Source organism: Dendrobates tinctorius, unplaced genomic scaffold (genome assembly GCF_039654945.1).
Source record: "Dendrobates tinctorius isolate UK_male_01 unplaced genomic scaffold, ASM3965494v1 ptg000315l, whole genome shotgun sequence".
In the NCBI taxonomy this organism is placed as follows: Eukaryota; Metazoa; Chordata; class Amphibia; order Anura; family Dendrobatidae; genus Dendrobates; species Dendrobates tinctorius.
Window position 1 is genome coordinate 1,611,410 of NW_027361982.1, and position 13,266 is coordinate 1,624,675.

At 46.2% G+C, this 13,266-nt stretch overlaps 1 long non-coding RNA gene across 1 annotated transcript in view; it reads right to left on the minus strand.

Annotated features, from left to right (window-relative positions):
* Positions 1 to 253: 253 nt before the first annotated feature.
* LOC141073792 (uncharacterized) overlaps positions 254 to 13,266 on the minus strand; it is a 54,122-nt gene continuing 41,109 nt past the window's right edge. The window contains exons 2-3 of the long non-coding RNA XR_012227064.1: positions 829 to 927; positions 254 to 642 (exon numbers count right to left, since the gene is read on the minus strand). This is a non-coding gene — a long non-coding RNA (uncharacterized lncRNA). The remainder of the gene's footprint in view (positions 643 to 828; positions 928 to 13,266) is intronic.

A 13,266-nucleotide genomic window follows, 5' to 3' on the forward strand; every position in this document is an offset into this window, starting at 1 on the left:
CTCGCAATTCTGACCCCGGCCTAACTCAAGAAGTGTCACAGACAGTGGCGTAACGTGAAGCTCATGGGCCACCATGCAAAATTTCCAATGAGGCCCCCAATTGTTACAACTGTTTAATAGTAATGGTCTTTTCATATGGGCCAAAGCAACCTTTTAGGCACCCTGTGCTCTAGGGCCCGGGTGCAATTGCAACACCTGCACTTATTACAGTTATGCCCTGGTCACAGTGCAAGAGGCAATTCGAGGTGTCTGGGAGCCCCTCTGGAATGTGAGCCAGAAGATAAGTCCATCTACTGCAAAATATCAGGGTGGCTCAGTGGTTAGCACTGGTGCTTTACAGCACTAGGTTTCTGGGTTCAAATCCCACCAAGCTCAGCATCTGCAAAGGGGTTTGTATGTTCTCCCGTGTTTCATTGGGTTTCCTCTGGGTTTTCAGGTTTCCTCGCACCCTCCAATGGGGACATTGATGACAATATCTTTAAAGCACTGCACAATATGATGTCTCTACATAAGTAAGCAGGACAACATCTGCAAGGAGTTTGTAAATTCTGTTTGTGTGGGTTTTCTCCCCTGTCGAAAGACATACTGAAGATTCACATTGCGAGCCCGATTGGGGACACTGATGACAATGTCTGTATAGCTCTGTGGAATATGATAGCATTAAAAAAAAAAAAAAAAAAAAGCACAAAACTGCGAGCCACAGGGAGGCTCAGACACCACACACATATACGGAGGTAATGGAAAGCAGCATCGGTTTCCCTCCAGTCACAGTCCATAGGACTTGGAAAAAAGTTCTGCAACTTTTTGATTTCTAAGTAATTTACTTACGTTCCTAAACATACGGGGCAGACTTCACCTTCTTGTAGATGTTATCTTCATATGTTACTCTTTATTTTCCTTTTACCAAACTTTACATGCAGGTAAAACCTGGAAAACATTAGATGTTACTGTTACTAGATGCAGAGACTTACAGGGTCGGTCACATAATTATGGTGACATGTAAGAACTAAGGAGGTACAACCAATGTCCATCAGTATGAAGAAGTACAGTAATATTAGGTAGCGGGACGAGTGGTTATTAACTCTTATCTTACCTCTCATCCTCCTCTGCAGCCATATACTGAGTGACATAATGTGCCCCCTTTGATCTCCTGTCCTAATTCCTCAATCTAGAGAGTCGCTGGGTCACTCCTCTGGTTACAGCTGGGAAACATCTGCATGGCTTCTGTGCTTGGGAACTTGTCTCTGCGACAACCAGAGAGAGACATCTTCCGCCTTTCTCAAGCCTTCTACTCCCCCACACGTTTTCTCTCCAATGTCTCCTTTTAGTCCCAGTAGATAGATCAGATTAGTTGCACCTGTCTATTCTTACATAGACCCGGCTGGATAAAATCCTCTGTACCTCTATGAATCCAATTGGTTTCACACCTCCATACATCAGGTCAAGTTGCACCCCTCTATAAATTAGGTTATATATACCCCTATATCCAACTTGTTGGTTGCATCCCTCTATACTTGAATAGCTCCAGTTGGATGAACCTCTCTATCCCTGTATAGATCAGGCCGGCTGCACCCCTCTATTCCTGAACAGACCAGGTTGGTTGCACCTCTATCCCTGTATAGATCAGGTCGGTTGCACCCCTCTATCCCTGCATAGATCAGGTCGCCTGCACCCCTCTATTCCTGATTAGACCAGGTTGGTTGCACCCCTCTATCCCTGTATAGCTCAGGTCGGTTGCATCACTCTATCACTGTATAAATCAGGTCAGTTGCACCCCTCTATCCCCGTATAGATCTGATTGGATGTTGTAAGTAAAGTAAGACTTTCATATGGAAACATTTTGTATATTCCCGGAGATACATGTTTATACACAATGAAGAGGAAAAGTTAGTCACAGGCGGTGATGGAGGTCGCAGCGAGTCCACAGCGGACGTTGCCTTTACTCTTAGATCTGTATCTACATTCCTGACATACAGCAGATTATACACTCCATTAATAACATATACACAAACAGTAAAGGAACTGCAGCACTAATTGACTCACCAAATACATCATCATGGAAAACACACCAGACTGGAACCAACGTAACGAAAATGAGAAGTGAGACAAGATCGACAGAGTAAGAGAGGAACGATACATCTATAATGATCACACTACACTATGGAGCTCTGTAGTGGTCACACACCGAGGCCAGTGATATGGAGGATGGTGGAGGTGGGGAAGATCAGGACCCAGAAGTACGTAGCTGGGTGACAGTTACAAGAAGGGGTAGGGGGGAAAAGTGCAGCCCCGATCTGGCACAATCTAGTAAATATGTCTGTTTGGCTGATATTAGGAATGCAGGCCATGGATTGGAATCACTGCAGCAGGACGTTGGTCCTAGCAACCAGGAAAATGACTGCTGTAGGAAGGAGGGAAATAGGAGTGCAGGAAGGCCAGACAAATGTTGGTGGTAGGGGACTCTAATTAGGCAGACAGACAGGATCATCTGCCGCCTAGACGGTGAATGTCGAACAGTGTGTTGTCTGACGGTTGCTCGATTTCGACATATTGCGGATCGAATAGACAGATTGCCGGGTGGGGTTGGAAATACCCAGCGGTCATTGTACACATCAGTACCAATGACAAAGTTAGAGGGAGGTGGAAGGTACATAGAAATGATTACAAGGAATAGGAGAGAAGCTGAAGGCCAGGACCTCCAAGGTCGTGTTTTTAGAAATACTGACGGTGCCACGAGCGTCACTGGAAAGACAGCGGGAGCTTAGGGAGATAAATAAGTGGTGCAGAAACTGGAGCAGGAAAGAAGAGTTTGGGTTCATGGAGAAGTGGTTCGACTTCTCTGTTGGCTACAGGCTCTACGGTAGGGATGGGCTGCCTCATCAATTGGATTAGTCTCCACTGCCAGACCGCTCTGACCAATATGCATCTCTCCTGATGAACCCGCAATAGGGGGAAACGCGTTGAGAGTGTGCAGACTATATCTGAGGAATGATGTTATCATGGACCTTATGGATATCATTATGAAGGAGTATATATTCACAGATAAGTACTGTTTTGTTTTGGGTTTTTTTCCCCATGAATGGGCTTATTGTTGTCAGTATCTGGTGATTTAAACTAGGGGTACGATATATATCTGATATCTGGAGTGGCTGTAGCACCCCTACTAATTTACACTGAGACTTGAAAATCTGGTACATTCAGTGGTGTCTTTGTTTGCTTTCATGATTTCTGACAATTTGTTATCAGATATGCCGTTCCTGTTTACCTACCATTGATTCATCATTGTGTCTAATAGGCAGTTTTTTATCTGGGTACTTGATGTGACAATTTTTATATATACTTCATATACATAACATAGTGGTTTTGGGAAAGGGCATAATTTGCTACAAATTTCTATGTAACTGGTTCTACTGTGTGTGAGTGTTATGCATCTATTCAGACTGTCTGGACTTTCTACCTTTCCTCACATGCATATATGATTGTATAAATCTACTTTACTGCATTCATGAAGATATTCTAAGCACATGGATACAGGCCATCTAGCCCTCTGTTTCTAATCTGTCATCTTATAGGATGATATAGGAGATTAGGGATAGCCATCGCACGAGCGGGGGCACCATTCTCGTATTTCTTAGGGTGCCAACCTCCGCACCTAGGTAGGTGTTCAGATAGTCATTTTGTATATGGCCAGGTCACTCTTTTCTTCACATCGGCTGAGTGAAATTGTTATCAAATGGTAGCACGTATTATCAATTTTTATACATCTTCTTTATGTCCATTTCCCCTTTTTTTCCGTTTTTTGAGGTTTTTGGGCTATAATTGTATTGTGCAGTTTTTAACTGCTATGATTCAGGCTTTTCTGACCACATGATTGGATTGGCAGATTCAGCTGGTTAGATTTGGTTTGAATGCTATACCTTATCTCTTTCCAGCAATAGCCCGTTTTTTACTCGGCTTTATAATAGCGGACATCTGTGCAATTTTATATTGTTATTTTTGTACTTAATAAAAGTTATATTTTAATAGGGTTTTTTTCAGTTAGTCGGTTATAGGGATGGGCTGCACCTCAACGGGGAGGGTGCAGCTGTGCTTCTGAAAACGACGGTCTGACGGATGGAGGCGCTTTTAAACTACGATCTGTGGGGGGGAAGGAAGGTAATTGTGCTAATAAGGGGATATATAGAGGAGACAGAGAGAGGGTGACAGTAGGGATCAATGACGATTTAGGGGGACTGGATTATGCAAGGGAAGTAGGGAGTTGAGTAGGAATAACAAATGTGCTAATAGTATTAAATGTCTGCTGGCAAATACAAGAAATCTTGCAAACAAAGTGAATGAACTGGAGACTCTTATATCAGTCACAGAATACGATGTGGTGGGCATTAGGGAAACCTGGTTGGATGAAAGCCATGACTGGTTAACAAACAAAAGGACATTTAGTAAAAACAGGAATTACAGAATAAGTGGAGGGGTGTGTATTTTTGTAAATTCCAACATAAAATCTGTGCTCAATAATGACATTGGGGGGAGCTGCAACAATGTAAAGTCAGTATGAGTGAATGTACATGGGGATGGTAATAATGGAAAGCTGCTAATTGGAGTTTGCTACAAGCCTCCTAATACAGAGTAACAGGTAGAGGATGAAATGCTGAAACAAATTAAAAAAGGCAGCAAATAATAATAGAGTCCTTATTATGTCGCCAGCAATATTAAAATAAATCCCCAAAAGTTTTATAAATACATCAATGCCACAAAAAAAAAAGATGGTCTTGGCCCCTTAAAAGAAGATAATAAGATAATTATAGAGGACAAAGAAAATGCTGATATATTAAACATACACTTTTCATCCATGCTCACCAATGAACTGGCCATTCAACAAGGCAAAAATCAAAGTTCACCACCTGATATAACTAGTTGAACACACAAACGCTTGCAAACATTGACAAATCATACGGCCACCCATGAATACTGAGGGAATTGAGCTTAGTAATTGACAGACCCTCTGTATCTTATATTCTTAGACTCTCGTAACAGGGTTGTTCCCACAGGACTGGAGGAAGGCTGATGTGGTACCGATATATAAGAAAGGTAAGAAGGTTGATCCAGGCAACTACCATCCGGTAAGTCTGACAACAGTAGTGTGCAAAGTTTTTGAGGGCATCACAAGAGATGACCTGCAGAGAATAATATAATATTCATGAAAGATAGGTCATGTCTAACCAACATGTTGGGTTTCTATGAGGAGAAAGTGCAAATATGGATGTTGGTGATGCGGCTGATGTGATTTATCTGGACTTTACAAATGCATTTGATACTGCACCACATAACAGCCTTATGCTGAAGTTACAGAAGCAAAGACTGGGGGGAACTATATGCAGATGGGTAAGGAATTGGCTAAATGACGGGAAACAAAGATTTGTCATAAATGGTACGTTCTCTAAATCTCTAAATGGGATACAGTCAGCAGTGGGTACCGCAGGGATCTGTACTGGGAGTAGTGGTCACCGCAGGGATCTTTACTGGGAGCAGTGGAGACCGCAGGCATCTGTACTGGGAGCAGTGGGGACCACAAGGATCTGTACTGGGAGCAGTGGGGACCGGAGGGATCTGTACTGGGAGCAGTGGGGACCGGAAGGACCTGTACTGGGAGCAGTGGGGACCGGAGAGATCTGTACTGGGAGCAGTGGGGACCGCAGGGATCTGTGCTAGGACAGATTCTTTTTAACCTCTTTATTGACCTTGTGGATGGGATTGAGCATAAAGTGTCAGTCTTTGCTGACGACATCAAACTATGTAGGATGTTCAAATCTGACCTTGACATAACAACATTGTAAAACGATCTGAATAAGATGACTGAATGGACAACACTTGACAAAAGAGGTTTAATGTAGATAAATGTAGAGTATTGCACCTGGGACGGAAGAGCTCCAGTGGGGACATTACTTTATTTCCACTGACCCTCCATGTGAGCTATCTCTCCCCTCTACTACAGTGAGGCTTGACAAAGACCTGGGTAGGGCCAAAACATAACCTTGCCTTCACTCATTTCGATATTCTGTTGTGATTTTCTTGTATATGTAATAAATATAGACACTTTTTTTGCAAATATAAACATTTATTGAGTGTGGCTGTTTCCTTCTCTGCTTACTACATTAGACTTTTCCAAGTTCAGCCCGCACCTCCTGAACAACAGAGTGCGCATCGTTTAATTTTCCGGTCTATATCCCTTGTTGTCAGAGCCATGCTCCGCTAAAACCCATTTACTTCCATGGGAACTCCAGAGACAATAGAGTATGGCCCATTTGGCAGTTTCTTCAATACCTGCCAAAGGATAAAGACAATTATATAATCTGAAAATCAAATTTATTTGGTTGCAAATGTTATATTTTAAATGCAGTACTTGTCCTGATGAAGGGGCCTATACACCCCTAAAACGCGCTGACCTATTGTCTGTTGAATCAATAACCTACTCAGAATTAAGAAGTTCTCACCGCTGTATATTTGATGGAAGCACTGCGGCCAAATAAACTCTCATGTTGACAAGCGTATGAATAAACATGAGGAAAATGGAAATATCCCTTTAATCAGCAATATGCTATGTAAAGTATAATATGGGTTGGAGGAAACAAGTGTGACTCCTCAGCTGAAGTGAGGGGCGGCTCACCTATAACCATTACTGGCAAATTATTTAAGACACCAGAGGTGTACTTAGAAACATTTATACTTATTATGGGCATTTATTATAACAGACGTCGTGAGTTCAGCGGTCCGTGAAAGGCAAAGTCCTTAGGGCAGAAGTTGTTTTTGAACATATAAGGTTTATATTACTGTAAAGTCACCTTAACACATCGGCAGCCAAAATCTCTGCGGGAAAATATAGTTGTAACCTTTCATACATAACTTCTCACTATTGGTGGGGTTCCTGGGGAAACGGATGTCCACACGGAATAAGGAGATGTGGGCAATATGACTGATCACGGCAGGTCAGCCATATATAAAAATAATTCTATTTATATAGCTCCAACATATGCTGCAGCACTTTACAGTGAGAGGAACATGAACACAAAATAGGAGTGAGCATGCTGTAACAAATGCTTAATATCTATGAGTAAACAGGGCTGACACACGATATTACAAGTGCCTGTGGTGGATGGTCCAGCCATCTTTATAATAAAAGTATTAAAATAAAACTGAGCGAACTGATCACTATCCAGCATACGTACAGATACTAAGTGTGACTAAGAGATGGAGGACGTGAGATCAGATAATAGAACAAATTCCAAGGAAAATGTAGGAGAGAACAGGTCAATAAGATTAGTGAGGTATGAGGCAGTGACCCCTGTTACAGCTAGGGGGCGCAGTATGTGCTCCTCAGGATGCGAATGGAGGCGTAACTGTGATGGTGAGATAGTGACCAGCATTATTGTAAATGGCCAGTATATGTTGCAGAGGAAGTCTGCTCTGTAAGCCTGAAATGTTGTTGCTCTGGGACTTGTAGTTCCACAAGTGTTTGTGTAGTTTATAAGGAGGGCTTACAGGGTTAGTCGGAGAGCTGGGCGGGACTGACTAACCACACATACACCGCCCACCTATGGGGGTGGTTACAGCTACATAATGTGACCAAGGTTTGGGTCACATGTGGAGAGTGTATGGACCTGAATGGTCAGTGTGTAAGGTCCTGGAAGGCCTGTGTGTTGGATGGTCCTATGATGGACGGACGTCCTGAATAGCACACGGAGAGGCCGTGGACCAGCATGGTCGCTGTGTTGGAAGGTCGCAGGAGGGGACGGACTTCCTGAACAGCACAGGGTGAGACCATGGACTGGCAGAGTCTGTGACGGCACTGCGTTGGGGAAGCTACCATCCGAGGGTCTGGAACTGTCAGGTGGCCTGGTGAGCAAGGCATTGTCCGGGATGGTGATCCTAGTTTGGCAGCTTCCCTGGGAACCAGGACTGACAGGAGGTCAGTGTGTGGAGCAGGAGCTCCAGGAAGGTAACGCTAGACAAGGGAGTTATAATAACAGCAGAGAAGTATCTGCCATTGGAACAGATTGTCAGTGGTTATTATGTTCCTTTGATGTATATAATGAACTGTTCGGCGTGCGGTCACCCACGGTAACGGAACAAAGTGAAAAGTCCGGCATGTTTAGTGACTGCGAGTTAAAGCCGTATACTATAAAGTGCTATGGACTATGTGTAGGTCTGTGATGTGCAACATGGCCTACAGTGCGGTTTATGATGTATAAGTAAACCAAATAGACTGATATGTGAGAAAAACGTGCCTGTGAGCCTTCATCTCGATGCCAAGCGAGTGTCTCTCAACACATGCAGTAAGCGCTGTCTTACAGAGGCCAGTCAAAAACATTGCATGGACAGAAAAAATTGTTGGCTGTAAAGCATTCCAGGGATCTGGTACAGCACAAAAAAGGCTTGGAAAAGGGAGAGGTAGGTTCAGATTATGGAGGATGTTAGTCTTAAATCATTGACAGAACAGAGAGAACAGATAGGGAGGTAGAAATGAGGGATGAGATGTAGGGCAGTGCAGCATTGTGGTGAGGACTGATAGGGTGGTAGACAGATGAGGGAGAAAAGTTGGTGCAGCATTGTGGAGAGCATGTGTACAGCGGTAGACAGATAAGGAAGCAGATGTTGGATAATGCAGAACTTTGGAATGGATGAGTAGAGATGAGGGCGGAGATGAAAGGCGATGCATCACTGTGGAGAGTATTGTATGGTGGTAGAGATGAGGGAAGAAATATAGGGAGGTGCAGTACTGTGGAGAGGTCGGGTAGAGGGGTAGAGATGAGTGAGGAGATGAAAGGCGGTGCAGCACTGTAGAGAGTGTTGTAGGGTGGTAGAAATGAGCTAGGAGATGAAGGGTAGTGCAGCACTATGGAGAGTATTGTAGCGTGGTAGAGATGAGGCAGGAGATGTAGGGTGGTGGAGCACTGTGGGAGGTCGGGTAGGGTGGTAGAGATAAGCAAGGAGATGAAAGGGGATGCAGCACTGTGGAGAGTATTGTAGGGTGGTACAGATGAGTGAGATGTAGGGAGGTGCAGCACTGTGAAGAGGTAGGGTAGGGCGGTAGAGAAGAGCGAGGAGATGAAAGGCGGTGCAGCACTGTGGAGAGTAGAGATGAGCGACTTTGCCTACATTTTGGGTCGACAGCCGGGTCCTTCTTTCTGTCAGGATTGATCCAGCAGCACTGGCCCAGTAGTCAAAGGGGAATGAACTGTGAGGGAGAACATCGATAGGGGAGGAGAGGTAATTTTGAACCATAGTTGACAACTGCTGTCTCCTGTCTGTTGCAATCGATTCAGTATTACCAGTTGTGTGAGCGGTACTCGAGAAATCAGTCCACAACATGGTCATGAAACCCATGTCTCCAAGGGCCACTTCGGCTGTGTGCACCACGAACACCTCTTCCATGTTGCCCAGTACGGTTCGTGGTAGAACCTGCACCGCTGCTGTGTGCTGGGAATGCCTCTAACAAACGGTTTACCAGAGTTGCTTGTTTGTTCACCAATATTAGCTCTAGGTTCTCCTGTGGCATGATGTTCTGTAATTTGCCTTTATAGGGTGGATCGAGGATGCTGGCCAACCAGTAGTCGTCATCCTTAATAATTTTGGCAATGCGGGGGGGGCCCTTTTTAGGATCCGCAAGAGATAATTACACATGTGGGCCTATGTTCCAGGTGTCAATGATGCACTGCCAGTGGTGGGTGGAGGAGCACTTTCTGCCAAATCCACATCCCTCCAGTCACGCACAAACCCTGTACCTGACCTTGGCAAGCCAACATTTTCTCTTGCCCCCTGAGAAGCATCCTCCTCCCCAAAATAATCATCCCCCTTATCCTCCTCCTCCTCTTCTTCCTCCACCTCGTTCAGGACAGTTCCCTGAGCAGACAATGCCTGACTGTCATCAAGGCTTCCCTCCTCCGCTGCAGACGCCTGATCCTTAATGTGCGTCAAAGTTTGCATGAGCAGACACATAAGTGGGATGCTCATGCTTATGATGGCGTCGTCTGTGCTTATCAGCCCTGTGATTTCCTCAAAACACTGAAGGACTTTACAGAGGTCTTTCAGCTTTGACCACTGCACACCCGACAACTCGATGTGTGCCCTCAAACTGCCTGCCCGTGTATCCTCCCACAAATGCATTACTGCCTGCCTCTGTTCGCACAGCCTCTCAACCATGTGCATGGTGGAGTTCCACCTTGTTGCAACATCTATGATTAGGTGGTGCTTGGGGAGGTGGAGCGATCGCTGCAGCCTCTGCATACGACTGGAGTCTACAGGCGAGCGACGGATGTGTGAGCACAGTCTTCGCACCTTACGGAGCAGGGCTGTTAACTCCGGATAATTATTTATGAAGAACTGCACCACCAGGTTCAAGGTGTGAGCCAGGCAAGGTATGTGTCTGAGTTTTGCCAGGGCTATGGCCGCCACAAAATTACATCCGTTATCACTGACTACCTTGCCTGGCTCAAGATGTAGACTGCCCAGCCATGACTCAGTTTCTCTCTGCAAGTTGTCGGCCAATACCTCCGCGGTGTATCTGTTGTCGCCCAAAGACATCATCTTTAAAAGAGCCTGCTGACGCTTACCACTAGCTGTTCGACAGTGGAACACCTCGTGTGCAACACTCGCAGCTGCGGATGGAGAGCTCGTGCGACTGCGCTCTGTCAATGAACTTTCGCTTCTGGAGGAGGAGCTGGAGGGTTGAACGCCTACAGCCAACTGTTGCCTATACCATGGGCTAGGTGGCACTGTCCCACCGCCGCTGTCCCCTGTGGACCCTGCATCCACCAAATTCACCCAGTGCACAGTGATGGACACGTAACGGCCCTGGCCATGCCTACTGGCCCATGCATCTGTTGTGAGGTGCACCTTTCCACTCACTGATTGTTTGAGCGCATGGACAATGCGGTCTTTCACATGCAGGTGGAGGGCAGGGATTGCTTTTCTAGAAAAGAAGTGACGACTGGGTAGGTCATCGCGTGAGACAGCGTATGCCATGAGCTCTCAGAATGCTGCGCTTTCAACCAAACGGAAGGGCATCATCTCTAATGAGATCAGTTTGGCAATGTAGGCGTTCAAAGCCAGTGTACGCGGATGAGAGGATGAGTACTTTCTTGTACTACTCAGAGTCTCTGCTAGGGTGAGCTGGACTTGAGAGCTGCATATGGTGGAACTAGCTGTGGACATGGCGGACTGAGAGGGGGTTGGTGATGGTGGTGGTGGCCTAGATGCAGTCTTTCGTTGTAAAAACATTGTGATTCACTGACTGCTTGGCCTTGCGACGACACCTCAACATTTCTTGCTGGTGGTGTGCTAACCGGTTGGCTCACAGTGGGGGAAGCGATGTAGCATTGCTGGCTACCTTCAGTCAGAGCAGGTGCACGTGTGCTAACTGAGGTTTTGTAGTCCGTCCACGCTTGCAAGTGCATGGTGTTTACATCTCTAAGCATGCAACTGGTATTCAAATTTCGGAGATTTTTCCCTCGGCTAAAGGTCCTTCCGCACTTCTTACAGATAACCTTTGCCTCATCAATAGGATTTTGGTAAAAAAAAGTGCCACACTGCACTCTTCCTACTATGGTAAAAATTTTCAGGGCTTGCACGCTTTGCTAATTTGACAGTCTGGCCAAGCTGTCCTGCAACACTTTTTGTTTTCTAACACGTTTTTGGACTGCTACGGGCCTGCCAGATAACCTCAGCTGCAATGGCGATGCCTGCTGCGGATCCTCCTCCTCTTCTGAGCTATTGTGTCATGATCCATGCTGGATTATGACAGGTTTTGAATAAGTAACCTTTTTTTCCTTTGAGCTGGCTGCTTAGAGTTGGTTTTGCCCCCGGTGGCCATTGGGGTTATTGCATGGTGGTGTCTTTTGTTCTAGTTTTCCCCCGGTGGTGGTTAGTGTTATTGCACATGATAATGAAGCAGGTGTGATTCCTTGGGTCCTGCCTATAAAGGTGTAGCAGGTGGTTTCACTCACGGTTGGTGATATTGGTGTTTTCCAACCATCCTTGGTGAAGGAAGGAACTTGAGAAGAGTCCCGGCAGCCCAGTCAGAATCCTGGAGTGGCAGCTATGGTGTCAGCGAGGAGTTCTTGCAAAGCTTGGAGGAGTGGCAGCTATGGTGTCAGGGTGGAGTTCTTGCAAAGCTTGGTGGAGTGGCAGCTATGGTGTAAGCGAGGAGTTCTTGCAATGCTTGGTGGAGTGGCAGCTATGGTGTCAGCTAGGAGTTCTTGCAAAGCTTGGTGGAGTGGCAGCTATGGTGAAAGCTGCACTGAGATGCTGGACTCTGTTGCTGGAAGAGAGCTGCACTCAGATGCTGGACTCTGTTGCTGGAAAGCTGCACTCGGATGCTGGACTCTGTTGCTGGAAAGCTGCACTCGGATGCTGGACTCTGTTGCTGGAAAGCTGCACTCGGATGCTGGACTCTGTTGCTGGAAAGCTGCACTCGGATGCTGGACTCTGTTGCTGGAAAGCTGCACTCGGATGCTGGACTCTGTTGCTGGAAAGCTGCACTCGGATGCTGGACTCTGTTGCTGGAAAGCTGCACTCGGATGCTGGACTCTGTTGCTGGAAAGCTGCACTCAGATGCAGGACTCTGTTGCTGGAAAGCTGCACTCAGGTGTTGGATCCGGTTGGAGGAAAAGATGCACTCAGGTGTCGGACTCTGTTGCTTGGAGCATTAGCAACAGAGCAAAGCTAAGAGGTGTTTCCCTGTTTGTCACTTTCCTCAATGTGTGATTTAGTGCAGTGGTGGGATTAGTTTCTGCACCGTCCACTTCACTAGTAAGGGATTGGTTCAGGGCGAGCTAGGGATTTCAGGTATCCTGATCAGCGCCCGGTGCGGAACCGGCCTAGGGATCATTAGGAGAGTAGAGACACTGACTCAGGGAGTGCAGGAGGTCTCCACGTCCCCGTTCCCTATCGCAGGGCCACCATTGTAATTGCTTTCCTGGTTTTCCCCTTTACTCTAAAATTCGCCCTGCTGGAGGCGGTGTATCCAGACATACGTGTACTACTGAAATTCGCCTGCTGGAGGCGGTGTATCCGGCTGCACGTTCTATTATTTAAATTCGCCCTGCTGGAGGCGGTGTATCCAGGGTCACGCGTGTCATATAAATTCGCCCTGCTGGAGGCGGTGTGTCCAGTCACACGTGACCATGACATTTTTCCAGCGGCACCCTCTTCCCCCAATGGATGCCAATCCGGGTCAACAACTGGGTCATGCATCACCTCCTCTTCAATTTC